We start from the raw sequence: 14,771 nt of genomic DNA on the forward strand, positions 1-14,771 counted from the left end.
ACTGTCTATGGATTGCAGCTGTTCTGGAGTCGACCACTCACTGATTCAAATGAACCGTTTAGTGTGAGTCTCCAGAAGTAAGAACCGGGAGATCTTGTGAGCGTGCGTGCGTCTGATGTTGCTAAAGTTATTAATGTCAAAATTTTGGATTAATTATTGTAACTGAAAAGCATATTTAGGTCAAAATTGTCAGTTGTTTGGGAACTAAATCCGTTGTAAAGAGAGATCTATTTAAGCCCACTGAAATGCTCAAGTGCAGACGATGCAGACACATCAATTTTAGGTAAAAAAAAATAATAAAAAACTTAAAATAACACTGATTAAATACAATAAATCATGCACGCTCTAATTCCCTGCTGCCTTAATGTTAACAGTTTTATTCAAATGTCCTATGTGACGTCTGTTTTTATATTGTTTATCAACAGTAACGTTATACATATGTATATTGTTTGGATTAACTAGATGAGTAGACAGACATGAATGTTTATTCATAACTGTACTGATAATAAGTCAATATTGATAGCTGATGCTAACTGTCTAGATAACAAGCTTGTTGGTGCTAAGTTAAGGTAATTTTTATAAATAATGTCCAAATATTTTTTATTCAACCACCTATATATAATATATACAACATCTGGGGAGAAAAGAAAGGATGTGATGTTCAGAACATGGTAACTACAGTAATTATCAAAGGGGGAAGAGATGCACCCTGTTTGGCCATAGGTGTTTTTAAACCACAGACAAGGTTTGAGAAGGAAAAAATCATTATGAAAATATAATTATATTTTCCATAAAATGTTCTTCCTAAGTTCAGGCCTTATTATCATGTCATATATACAGTACAGACCAAAAGTTTGGACACACCTTTTCTTTATTTTCATGATTATGAAAATTGTATATTCACACTGAATGCATCAAAACTGTGAATAAACACATGTGGAATTATATATGGAATTATATACATAACAAAAAAGTGTGAAACAACTGAAAATATGTCATATTGTAGGTTCTTCAAAGTAGCCACCTTTTGCTTTCATTACTGCTTTGCACACTCTTGGCATTCTCTTGATGAGCTTCAAGACGTAGTCACCTGAAATGGTCTTCCAACAGTCTTGAAGGAGTTCCCAGAGAGATGCTTAGCACTTTCGCCCTTTTGCCTTCTGTCTGCGGTCCAGCTCACCCCTAAACCATCTCGATTGGGTTCAGGTCCGGTGACTGTGGAGGCCAGGTCATCTGGCGCAGCACCCCATCACTCTCCTTCTTGGTCAAATAGCCCTTGATGCCTTCAGTGTGACTCTACAGTTTTCATAGTCATGAAAATAAAGAAAAACTCTTTGAAATAAGAAGGTGTGTCCAAACTTTTGGTCTGTACTGTAACTTTGATGTTCTGTAAAACAACAAACTTTAAATTACTTTGTTCTTACTGGTGAAAATCAGATGGTCATCTCTGTTTTCTCTCAGGTACATCACAGTGTAAGCTTCACAGTTAACATCACTTTCATCAGCGTAGTGCATATCAACAACAAAAATATATCTTGACTTCTAGTGGTTATTTTGGAAAAAATCCCAGGTATTTTGAGCAGTAGGATTATAAAAAATATGTGCTAATATAAAATTAAATTAAGTAGCCTATATAAAATTGAAAACCTCTATCTTTCAGTACTTTTTTACTTAAGTACATAAAACATTGAGTACTTTTGTACTTTCACTTGAGTAAAATTGAAAAAGAAGTACTTTTACTGGAGTAATATTTTATTATATGTATCTGTACTTTTACTCAAGTACTTGATCTGTGTACTTCGTCCACCACTGCCCCTGACACCCCCGAAGAAGAAAAAAACACCAACTTATATGTTTATGTTAGGCTACTCAGTCAGGCGCTCGCTCACTCAGTACGTGCTGAAGGCTCATTGCAAATTAGCCAATGCGTTTAACAGACCAGAAATAGAAGATCCTCCAATAACCAACAGGTCTGGTGTTTGGGTGCACTTTGGATTCCCTTTAAGCTATAATGGTGATGGCAAGAGAGTGGTGGATATAAAAACAACGGTATGTCGCATCTAGGGTACACCAGCGGGAATACAACAACAAAAAAACACCAGCAGGAATACTTGATACATGTCAACTCATTTATGCTGACATCACCTTATTGTGTCAGTATCTGGGAAAAGACGAAAAAAAGGAGAAAAATACACGCAACAAACTATCCCCGCAGCATTTAGACCGACATTTCCAACTGATTAAAACAGGACAAAAGACATGACCGCGGCGATCGGTAGGCTTCATTTACGTTATAGCCGCGGATATGAGACCTTACTATTTACCATTCATTCTGTCATCACCATTATAGCTTACAGGGAATCCAAAGTGCACTCAAATACCAGGCCTGTTGGTTATTGGAGGATCTTCTATTTCTGGTCTGTTAAATGCATTAGACATTTTGCAACGAGTCTTCATCGCATACTGAGTGAGCGAGCGCCTTAGGGACCGTTCACATATCGTGCCTAAAAACGCGTGGAAAACTCTAGTCGCGCGTCTTTCTCCTCCTTTCCAAAGCGCTCGGGCAGAAGTGCCCCTGAGGCGCCTGTCTTTGCTAAGCAACCATGACGTGCTCTCTCTCCATGAGAATCGGAAATTTCAGCAAAGGATAAATGGATTTGCAGCTCTAAAAATCGCTTGCAGTAGCTCTGCTACTAAATTTATTTCAAAATTGCAATCCATATACAACTATGATCAGCTGTTCCTTCATCTTGGCTGAGCTTTCAACGTTGTTACAAGAAAGGATGAAGCTGATTGGTTAGTTATTGTCACATGACCTGCGGTGCGCTTGCGGCATTCTGAAAAGTTGAGACGTTTTTACATTTTGCTATATCTAAAACGTACCGAACCGTGACATCAGTGTATCGTATCGAACTGAACCGTGAATTTTGTGAACCTCTATACCCCTAGTATATATATATATATATATATATATATATATATATATATATATATATATATATATATATATATATATATATACACACAAGTACATTCATATATATATACACATTTACATAACATGACACATGTCGATGCCAAAATCTGAAATGCCAGATAGACAAGTATTCTGAAAATGTGTTAATAAAGCAGTTCGGAACAGAGGAAAAAGATGTAAGTGAGCGAATGGATGCAGGAAGACTGTTCCAATCTCAAGGGGCTCTAACACAGAAAGCATATTTCCCAATTTCTCTCTTAACTCTAGGAAAAATAAAGATGATCTGTTCATTGTGACGAAGGATATATTGTGAACTGTAAGGCAATAAATATTGCGACTAAATAATACGGATATTGAAAGTAAATACTGTATATTTAAAAATGAGCTAAAGCCAATGATATTGTCTTCTGGCTGAAGGTGCAAGCTAGGACAGCTGTTCATACATCACACAATGATGTGTCCTATAGGGGCAGCGAAAGGCGAATCGGCACAGGCTGTTGTATACCACATCAAAAGAATGTAGACAAGTAGCAGTAGTATTAGCATATATAATATCTGCATAGTCCAGAATAGGTAGCAAGAACTGAGAGACTATTCTTCTCCTAACCTGAAAGTTAAAGCAGGCTATAGATTGATATAATGTTTTAAAATGAAAGCAAAGTTGGTTGTTAAGCGTGTGTACATGAGCTTTGAATGAAAGATCAGTTTTTAGCCAGACACCAAGATATTTAAACTTTTGGGTTGGCTCTAGAGGAGTAGAATCCAGAAAATGCAGGTTAAGATTATTTCTGTCTATCTTCTGGAAAAGCATACAGTAAGATTTGGATTTATTCAGAAGGAGTTTATTAAATGACAGCCACTGCTGTATAGAATCAAAGTCATGTTGTAAAGAATAATTTATGTCGGGAATATTTGGTTTTGAGCCATATATAATTGTATCATCTGCATAGATGAATGTCACATCCTGAACAGCAGAGCAGCAAGTCATTAATAAAAATGGAAAATAACAAAGGCCCAAGCGAAGAACCCTAGGGTATGCCTTTATCTACACTTGTAAAATTCGACTGACCACCTCTGAATGACACACACTGGCGTCGGTGATGGAAATATGAGTTAAACCAAAAAATGTATGAATGGGAAAGGCCAATAGAATATAATTTATCCAGGAGCAGCTAGTGATCAACTAAATCACATGCTTTTGTAAGATCTGAACAGTGTTGTGCAAGTTACTTCCAAACTGTAATACATTATATATTACTTGTTACTGTCATTTAAAAGTAATTCCCTACATTACAATATTACGGTCTCAGAATTGTAATACGTTACATTACCCCAGTATTACTTTTGAGTTACTTTCAGCAGAACCAACCTTGTAAAGTTTTGAGTACCATCAGCGTGGTGTGAGGGTTTATATATATATATATATTAAAGCATAAGTTAAAGTTAAAAATGAAAATTATTAAAAAGCACAGACTGAGTAAAAAGGCTATTTTGATTACCCCATTACAATTTACAGTTAGTGCTATCATACAATTACACTTATAGGTTTAAAATTCTACATGTTACATGTAATGTCCAACTATAAATGTTTCAGCAAAATGTATACATTAGAATTATTGCGCTCCTGTTTCATTGAGCTCATCTGTTTGGCGCGCATGCGCGGCTGCGCTCGACTAGCGGAGAATCGCTGAAGCAAAAGCGCATGCACTTCTGACAGCAAAATGGAAATATTTCCATTGTTTTTTTAACATTTACAGATGGAGAATATACCTGTGCAGTGTAAGTTATGCATTAAGGAAAAGAGCACATCTCAAACACGTCTCTCAGTCTCTGTCAGCCTCACACACAGCCTTTCTGTCAGAGCTTCTAACGGGGCGAGCGCGAGTCGCTTTGAACTGAAACTATAAACTATAGAATACTAGGAAAGAAATAAAACGCAAAAATTATTTAAATGCAAAACAAACACCACAAGCAGCTATTGACTGACGAACAGGAAATATGACTTATTTGCTTCATATTTTGATTCGTTAATGTCTTGCGGTCTTTAGGTTTTTTTTCTTCTTTTCTTTGAAAAATTAAAATCAAAATTTTGGGCTAAAAGTGCATTGTAATGCAAACATTACTGAACATGTACCGAGTAAAATATTACTGAAAATTGATTTGTAATGCCTTACACTACTGCGTTACAGCAAAAAGTAATATGTTACTGTAATGCATTACTTTTGTAATGCATTACTTTTGTAATGCGTTACTCCCATCACTGGATCTGAAAAGATGGCACCAGTGCACATATTGTTATCTAAACTAGAAAAAATATCATTTGTAAATTTAAAAAGAGCAGTGGTAGTTGAGAAGTGCTTCCTGAAGCCTGACTGGCATTGAGAGAGTAAATTGTTATGAGAGAGTTATGAGAGAGTTAGATAATTGATCGAAGATAATTTTCTCAACATTTTTCACAATACTATTAATTATTGATATAGGTCTGTAATTGTTCATGGTTTGAGTGTCCCCTCTTTTATACAAAGAATTACTTTGGTACATTTCCATGCCAGAGGCACGTCACAAGTTAAAAATGACAGATCAAAGAGCTCAGCCAATGGATAGGATAGGACATGTGAAGAGAGTTTGATAAACTTACCCTCATTTTAAAAAATACCCTTCATTATTAATTGTCATGCTACTTGTGGTACTGTTGGACTTACCAAGTAAGGTATTAATTTTTTTTCCAAAATTGTTTAGGATTACTGTCATTTGGCAATCTCTTTCTGTAGTAATTGGCCTTAGCATTTCTTGTTTGGGTGGTACGCGTGTTTTTTAGCCGTTTGTATTCCTCCCCCTCAGTAGGACGTTTTGTAAGTTGTAACTTACAGTTGTAACTGCACAGCACTACTCGCTGGCCTCCATTACACTCACCCCCCTAAACCTCACTCCCGTCCGGGTCACGGCACCAATGTAACCCCTCTCACCCGGGTCCTCTCTGACGCTCCTCGAACCCAGGTCTTCGGCATGGGAGGCGGACGCACTAACAAGGAGGCTAAATGGCTACAGCCACTAGCGTCTGTCGCTAGTGCGTCTCTTGAGATCGGGGAGTGAGGTTTACCTGCACAGCACTACTCGCTGGCCTCCGTTACACAAGCCCTATCCCTCTGCGTAAACAGCCTGATAAGATCCCCATTTACACAAGGTAGATGATGACCTTTGACCTTAATAATTGTCAAAGGGGTTAGCTTATCAATTACTTGCACAAATTCTGTATAAAAGAAATTCCAGGCAGCTTCCGCATTAGGAATTAGACTAAGTCTATTCCAATTTATCCTTCTCACATCATTTATAAATAAATCACTGTTAAATAATTTCATGACACGGATCCTAATATATTTAGGAGAAAGATGTATATATAGATATATGATAGAATATATGATAGAATGGTCGCTAAAGCAATCCGAAAGAACACCAGATTATATTATTCTGTTGAGGTGTGTTAATAGTATCCAGTCAAGAAGAGATTTGCAACTTAGACTGATTCTTGTAGGCTCTGTAATAAATTGTGTAAAATTTGAAGCATTGTTCCATGGGAGTACAAGGATCAGTCCAAATTGAAGTCCCCAATAGCATAATTTTGTCACATAACGATCTCACCACCATGGAAGCAGCGAGCACCAACACCCTCACGGATTTTATGCATCACAGTGGTCAACGCATGGATCAGCAGCAGGAGAGCATCTCTAACACCAGACGCGCTATCCGAGCGCTGGTGGCACAAGTGTCAGAGCTCACCCAGCGCATCCATCAGCTCAAATCTCCCACTGCGCCCATCGCACCGTCTGCGCCGTCCGTCCCCCGGGAGATTCCCTTGGACCACTTCCGGCCAGAGCCGCGACTTCCGGCGCCGGAGAACTATGCGGGTGAGCCAGCGTTTTGTAGAACCTTTCTAACCCAGTGTTCGATGCATTTTGCCCTACAGCCCCGCACTTTCGCTACTGAGGAGTCTAAAGTAGCGTTCACACTACTATCTGGCAAGGCTGCCTTATGGGGGACGGCAGTGTGGGAGAATCAACACCCGTGTTCTGCCTCGTTCCACGCCCTATCAGAAGAGATGAAGAGAGACTTCGACAGGGCCGCGGTCGGCAGGGAGGCCGCCCATCGCCTCTCGGAACTCCGGCAAGGATCTTCTTCCGTCACCGACTACTCCATCGAGTTCCGCACCCTGGCGGCCGCGTGCCAGTGGAGTCGAGAGAACATGGTCGGTTCTGTCGACGATCACGAGCCCATCCAGGTGGGTAGAGCTCGGCTGTCCCGGAGGGAGAGTGAACGGTGGAGGTCCCAAGGACCATGTTTGTACTACGGAGGCATAATCATAACATCAACTCATGGACGGTCAAAGGAGCCAGCCCGGTAGTAAATTTGAGCCTACTATCGGGTGGGATCTCCGCTGAAAAGTCCTCACCTACATCATCGACCCTCCTTCCGGTGAAACTGAGGTGGAAGAATCAACATCACGAGTGTCACGCCCTTCTGGACTCTGGAGCCGAAGGTAATTTCATGGATTCTTCACTGGCACATCACTTGAACATTCCGGTCCTTCCTGTGTCTCTCCCCATCCATGTCACCGCACTCAACGGCCAGGAACTGCCTCACGTCACACACCATACTGAACCCATCACACTGATCACGTCTGGAAACCATCAAGAAACCATATCCTTTTTTCTCATGGACTCCCCTGTCGCTCCCATTGTTTTAGGTCACCCCTGGTTGTCCAAACATAATCCACGAGTGGAATGGGGTTCTAACACTGTCACATTGTGGAGTGAAATATGTCGTGAGTCTTGTCTGGTCTCTGCTTGTTCTGTTGTCCCTGTTTCTGTCTTTCAGAAGGAGAACATGGTTTTGCCAAACTTGCCCGTTGAGTATCTGGACTTGAAGGAAGTGTTCAGTAAGTCCCATGCTGCTTCTCTCCCTCTGCATCGTCCCTGCGACTGTGCCATAGACATAGTGTCAGGTAAGTCTCCGCCTAAGGGCAAGTTATACTCTCTTTTTATTCCTGAGAGGGATGCCATGGAGAAATACATTTCTGATTCCTTAGCCTCTGGGTTCATCCGTCCTTCCTCTTCTCCAACGGGGGCGGGGTTCTTTTTTGTGGGTAAGAAGGATGGTTCTCTACGACCTTGCATTGATTACCGAGAGCTGAACAACATTACTATTAAGAATACTTATCCTTTACCACTCATGTCTTCAGCTTTCAAGAGGTTGCAGGGAGCATACAGCGGTTTCTGGGGTTCGCCAATTTCTATCGACGTTTCATTCGTAATTTCAGCCAACTAGCCTCACCTCTGACAGCCTTGACCTCCCCCAGTACTCCATTCAGGTGGTCGGACGCAGCTGAGGCTGCGTTCACTAACCTCAAGAACCGCTTCGTTTCGGCTCCCATCCTTGTGGCCCCTGTAATTATGAACGTAACGTAATTATGACATTGGCAATAGAGAGTTGTTGGTGGTCAAATTAGCGTTAGAGGAATGGCGCCACTGGTTGGAGGGTTCAGGGGTTCCCTTTATTGTTTGGACCGATCACAAGAATTTAGAATACATCAGAACTGCCAAAAGACTCTATTCCAGGCAGGCTCGGTGTGCACTTTTTTTTCGTACCGCCCGGGTTCCAAAAACGTCAAACCCGATTCGTTGTCACGTCTTTTTGATCCCTCCACCCGTCCCGTTACTCCCGAGTGTATTTTGCCTGAGAAATTAGTGGTCTCAGCCCCCGTATGGGAGGTCGAGTCGAAGGTCAAGACGGCCTTAGAAGGGGTAACGCCTCCGTCCGGTTGCCCACCAAACCGCTTATTTGTGCCAGAGGAGTTAAGGTCCGAAGTTGTTCAGTGGGGTCATTGTTCTAACATGGCTTGTCACCCAGGGATAAGTAGAACTAATGGGTTGGTTAGACAACGATTCTGGTGGCCACGTATGGCTTGCGATGTCTGCGATTTTTTTTTTTGGCTTGCTCAGTTTGTGCCAGTGGTAAGTCATCTAACCGACCTCCTCACGGGCTTCTTCAACTGCTGTCTGTCCCTTCGAGACCCTGGTCCCATATCGCCCTAGATTTTGTTACCGCCCTCTAATGGCATGACTGTCGTTTTGTCCGTAGTGGACCGGTTCTCGAAGGCGGAACATTTCATTCCCTTGCCCAAATCACCGACAGCCAAGGAGACAGCGGTCACTGTTTTAGATCACGTCTTTCGGCTTTATGGCCTCCCAGTAGACGTGGTTTCGGACAGGGGATCTCAGTTTATATCCAAATTTTGGAAAGAGTTTTGCAAATTGTTAGGGGTGTCCGTTAGCTTGTCGTCGGGTTATCATCCCCAAAGCAACGGACAATCTGAGCGAGCCAACCAAGATCTAGAGAGGACGTTGCGATGTTTGGTCTCCAAGAACCCTTCTTCCCGGAGTCAACAACTCTCTATGGTGGAGTACGCCCACAATTCCTTGCCGGTGTCAGCTACGGGCCTCTCTCCGTTTCAGTGTAGTGTAGGGTACCAGTCACCAGCGTTTCCCAGTCTGGAATCTGAGGTCGCGGTCCCCTCCGCTCACGCGTTTGTCCAGAGGTGTCACCGCACCTGGAACAGAGCCTGCGAGACTCTGCTCCGGGTGAGGGAGCGCACTAAGGCCAAGGCCGATCGCCACCGGTCAAAGCCTCCCGTCTACGTCGTGGGTCAAAAAGTGTGGCTTTCTACCAGTAACATTCCTTTGCGATCTGTTTCCAATAAATTAGCTCCCAAATTTATTGGCCCGTTCACTATCACCAAAATCATTAGTCCGGTGACAGTCCGCCTCAAACTACCTCCTGCGTACAAGAGGATACACCCCGCCTTTCATGTGTCCAAAATTAAACGGGGTGTTTACACTTTGTGGTGAATTCTATGTGTCCCGCATCTGCACTGATTAGTTGTGGGCGTCTCCATTAATTGTATCAGCAACAGCTGCCACTCATTACTCATCCACTACATAATGGCTTGTCTTACGTCTTGTGTTTGTAAGATCGGTGTCTAATGTTTGATGTGGTTACCCTGTTCGTCTGGCTCTCAGTGTTGTTTGCATTTGGATGTCTGTGTTTTCCCTAGAACCTCATCCACTCTCTGCACGTTCACTCAGCCACGGACACTTACCTTCGGCTCTATGCCCCGCAGTTCCTGTGCCATCCTCTCCTGCTGCCTCATGCCGTCATCATCCGGATTACTGACCTTCTCTCCACCATCAGCTGGATTCCTCACCTCTTCACCATCTTCTCGGAGTGTCGCTGTCTCATCGTCATTGTTTGTTTATGTAATCATTTTATATCTTCAAAAAGCACAGGTTTCACTTTAGGATTAATTAATTGTGATTTCAAATTTGATGAAATGTAAGTCCCCTGGATCCTCTATCTAACCTATATATGATGTAGTTGTCCAGTTTAACATTGGAGTCATCTGTATTTTCATTTAGCCAGGTTTCAGATAATGTTATTATATTTGTCATAGTGTCTGGTTTGTGTTCCCTGGGTAACCACTATATGTCCTCCTTCCCCACGGTGTCTGTCACTTCCTGAAACACATTCCCTACGAGCTTGGTCTTCTCATTGCACTCAGCTGTCACTAATCATTTATCATTGCACTCAGCCCATTCCCCATTAGCGTTTGTCATTGCCCCGTGTATTTATACCCTGTCTGTCTTAGTCTTAGTCATGGAGTCCTTGTATAGTTATCACAACGTTTTCGTAGTCTTGCTCTTGCCTTGTGTTTTTGTCTGTTTATGTTGTTGGATTGCTACTCTGGTTTTGACCCCTGCCTGGACTGTTTACGATTTGGATTACCCCTAATAAAAGACATACCTGCACGTGGATCTCTCTGTGTTTTCCTATATCCCGATCGTGACAATATTGGGATTATTATAAACAAGCCATGAACTTAGTTGATCAATTTTAGGAACTAAACTGTAAATGTTTAGATTAATTACATGAAGACCTTTACCCATTGTTTACAGATTAAAAAGTGAATATCAAGATAGAACCAACTGGACAAGTCTGAATTACAATAATGGTTGTGATTAGGGAAAGGTGAATATGAGAGCAAACCCCTTTCCCCCACACACACACGCACACAAAAACTTGCATTGAAACAAAGCAAAAATGTTAACTAATCAAATAACTGTCCTTTGCTCGCTCCCCTAAAATAACACTACTAAGTTAAATCAATCATAATACTTTATTATATTTTGCTAGAAAAAAAAGAGATCCACAACGGATTTTATGAGTTAAATCTCAGTGTGATAGAACAACAAACAGCATGCTAATACCAACTAAAAATTTGCAAGTCTCCAAGGTGTAAAAGGGCAGATAATTAAACAGAAAATCAAAATCAGGTCGCAACTGTAGACGTCTCTTATTCTGGAATGGAATGACGTCAAGCACTACACAGTGCGTAATACCATGTTTACAGAAATAAACAAAACTAGCATGAAAACAGTCATGGCAAAGTTGAAGGCACATCTTCCAAATTGAGTGGATCAAATGAGTCAATAAACTTTGATGCCTCACTTGGCTCAGTAAACCGATTTTGGATGAATCCTCTTATCAACTTGATGGTGGCTGGATATAACAGGAAAGCTTGAAATCCCAAGGTGCGAGCCCTGTTCATTAAAGGGAAGCATGGACGTCTGCGTCGGGCGGTGGCATCGCTATAGTCTGCAGTGAAGCGAATTGCTTGGCCATCTACTGTCACTGGTGACTTCCTTGCGAATCCTACAATCCGATCCCTCTTGGTGAATCGAAGACAGTTCATGATCATGGTCCGCAGAGGCCTTGCGCTGAGGACCATCACGATGTATGAGCTCCGGAGGGCTGCTGTCCAATTCAGGGAACCATTTGAGAAGGTTATGCACTAAATAAGCCAAGGCCTGATCTTCTTCCACTCCTTCTTTCAGGTTTATAATTCAGAGATTGTTCCTCCTACTTTGGATCTTCCATCGAAGCAAGTTTCTGTTGAAGTTTCTCCATAGTGTCATTATGTTCAGTAGTAGTTTCCTCTACTCGCTTCATTCGTGTTTGTAGAGAGGTTGTTATCTTGTGCTGCGAATCCAAGACTTTGGAATGTAGATCATGTGTCCTTTTGATAGAATCAAGTGATCTCTGGCATTTTTGTCGGCTTCGGCAAAAAACTTTTGCAGAGTTCCTTCAAGAGAAGCCATAGACAGTCCGCCGCACAAAGTAGTGTCAGTGTTTTCATCCTGTAGATTCACCGACTCTTGTGGGTTTCCCCTTTTCCCAGGCATGATCAAAGTTATAAAGCAAAACTTTGAAAACCATGAAGCAGGTTCTGCGCTTGGAGATCTTGATTTGCTGTTTTAGCATTTTAAGCAGGGAGAGCTAAGAGTAACTGTGCCTCTACTCCGCAATTTTTTACTTTTAGTCTTACTTGTTCAGCAGGAAAAAAATATGCCATCTCTGCATCAGTCTTTAATCCATTAAGATATCTGAGTTGTCAACACTTTTCAAGGCCAGGACCATATTTACTCTCATTTTACTACAGACTTCTGGGTGGTGTTAAGCGGCAGGGGCCATAAGTCAGCTGACTGGAGCAGCTCAAATGGCCCAGACTGGGGACCTTGGATAAGTCTATGGGGAATTCAATCTCAAAGTTCCCCCTAGAAATTTAACAAAAAAAATTGTTTTTGCTGACTGACTGGCCTGCGATGGTTGCCACATACACTTTGAGTGTGAATGGGGTGCATCCCTTATCCAGCAGCTCATGCAGAATGAATGACAAACCACATGAGGATAGGTCATCATTCCAGACTGCACACCAGTCAGAAAACACAGATCACTTAAGGGCATAAATTAGGGCCGGGACTTTAACGCGTTAATTGAGATTAATTAATTACACAAAAAACAACGCGTTAACTAAGATTAATTAATTACAGAAAAAAAAATTCCCGCATTTTTAATAACTTATTTTTGCACCGCGGAACGTTTCACACTGGATTTGTTTCGGCGGACCGATTATACTGAAGCACCAACTAGCGTTCGCTCCGCATATCACTGCAGCCTGCAGCACATCGAGCCTCAAGTATCACCTCAACGCAAAACATATAGCAGCTAGCGTGGACTTTACACTTTATGTTGAACTATATATTATTTTGTTGGTGCAACAGTTTATGTTGAACTCTTTATTGTTTTGGCCAAGGTTATTGAGAGTTGGACTTAGTATGTTATGGCCTCTGAAGCAACAGAGAGATGTTTTCTAATAGTCAGTGTTTCCAATGTTCTGAATGTAATTGACAGTATTGTGTTTTACTTAAAAAAAAACTCTTTACAGAAGGTTCCAGCACCTATAAGCTTCCTGAATTTCTGAAATGTACTATTTCTAAATTGTTTCTAAATATGCTATTGCTACACTTAATGGCAAAAATTGCACTGGTCTGCTAGACTTGGTTGAACAAAAATAAACAATATTTTGTTGCTTAAGCTTATGTATTCAGTCATTATTCAATGGTATACTATAAATCCATGTGAAAAAAAAATTACTTCTCACTGATTTCAGGTCAAATATTTATATGCGATTAAAATGCGATTAATTTCGATTAATTGATTACAAAGCCTCTAATTAATTAGATTAATTTTTTTAATCGAGTCCCGGCCCTAGCATAAATGCATGGGCTCCAGCCTCCAGAATGATGTTAGTTACCATCGTGGAGAGCAGTAAAGACTCCCATTGGGGGACCAAATATCAAGGCTCCACAGCCTGGGAGGGATGTGGGATGAACCATTCTGTATACACTCTAAAAAACGCTTTGTTGTTTTTTCAACCCAAATGCTGGGTTGAGACTGCTGGGTGAGACCTTCGGTTGTTTTAACCTAAGTTTGGGTTGAAAATTGGTCTCGATTATAAGCCTGCGGTGCTGGGTTGGGAACGCGGACATGAAGGAGAGCACGCACGTCACGTTAAGATCGTATGTCTCCGGTGCGAGAAGCCGCCATTTTCTCAGCGTGAAATAAGCGAGAAACAAATAACATTTGTTATGGACATTATGGTAAGTAAAGATTCAAAATGTAATTGTAATGTAAGATATCATTCATTGTTTATGTCCGGGTGTATTTTGAGGCTTTTACTCCGACATCAACACAGACACGTTCGCACAACACTTCCGGTTTACTCGTTCCGGTATCTGTTTCCGGTTCACATCAGCAGTCCGACTCTCTCTCAGCTGCTTCTGTCTCTCCTGGCATTTTATACTCTCTCCGCGCCAATTACTGAAACAAGAAACAGGTGTTGATAGTTTTTGCCCAAACCACTCACTTACCTGATCTCACCACCACCACATCTCCTGATTCTCTCTCCCGCTGCAGACTTCGCTAAACCACGCCCCCCCTGCCACAGTGAACTAACCCTTAGAAGAGCAGCCCTCCACGTACATGAACATTTGTGAGGTATGTGATTGTCATGTCTGTTTTAATGTTTCGGTAAAGAAGTAGCTATCTGAAAGCAATATATTTATTCAAACAATATGACATGCCCTTACACTAGAGCTGCCATTATAGCATTCTGGAGCGCTGTGATAGACCGAGACATTAAGCAACCACACAAGTGTTGAAATTATAAAACAGATTATTTACCTATCTTTACTGATGTGAATACACCTCTATCTGAAAATGGATAGTTTAATTAAATGTTTTCTTTTTTCAAATGTATTTCTCTTTTTAGGCCACTGATGAAGAACAGGCGGTGACTGGGATAAATGCTGGTCAAAGAAGAGAATGTCCTTTCCCCTAAATT

This window comes from Carassius auratus, chromosome 41, assembly GCF_003368295.1.
Source record: "Carassius auratus strain Wakin chromosome 41, ASM336829v1, whole genome shotgun sequence".
NCBI lineage: Eukaryota > Metazoa > Chordata > Actinopteri > Cypriniformes > Cyprinidae > Carassius > Carassius auratus.